The sequence below is a fragment of the Poecilia reticulata genome, chromosome 8 (assembly GCF_904066995.2).
Source record: "Poecilia reticulata chromosome 8, P_reticulata-male-v2, whole genome shotgun sequence".
NCBI lineage: Eukaryota > Metazoa > Chordata > Actinopteri > Cyprinodontiformes > Poeciliidae > Poecilia > Poecilia reticulata.
Window position 1 is genome coordinate 14,174,888 of NC_088837.1, and position 668 is coordinate 14,175,555.

Sequence of the window (668 nt, forward strand, 5' to 3'; positions counted from 1 at the left end):
CCAGATGGCGGCACTTTGCCATTCATAAAAAATTGTATAGTACGTTGAAATAGGATCCAGTTGATCAGGAAAATACACGTTCAGACTACATACTTTTTTTTTTTTTTACCATGACACATAGTGTATATCCTGCTACCTGAGCTCTTGCTGTTTAGATAAAGTACATCACTGTTTTAATACATTCCATACCAGTTCCCTTAATCAATTCATTGACCTTCAGCTATTTTCTGTCTAAATAATGCCCAATAAATAAGTCCTTCCGGAGTAAATTCTTAATAAACATTTTTGTTAATTTCCCCCATCAACAAAAAAGATTTTTCCAATTAATATTTTTCAAATGCAAGCACAAACTTACTAAGTCAACTAAAAATAAATTAATCTGTCATAAATTCCCAGTATCTGTAGTTTTACAACTTTTTGTATCATTTTATATGCTTAGGCTTGATTTCTTCCAATCTTTTTTTTTTTATATCCCGTAAAACACTAGAAAATCTTTATATATGAATGGTGCTATATAAATAAACCTGCCACAGCTTTGTTTTTGAGCTACAATCATTCAAATCTTATATAGAATCCAGAGCATTTTATTCTGGACAATTCAAGTTCCTTAATAAGTATTACCCAACAGCACAATCATGCTTATAAAATCAAGTAACACATGAATGATA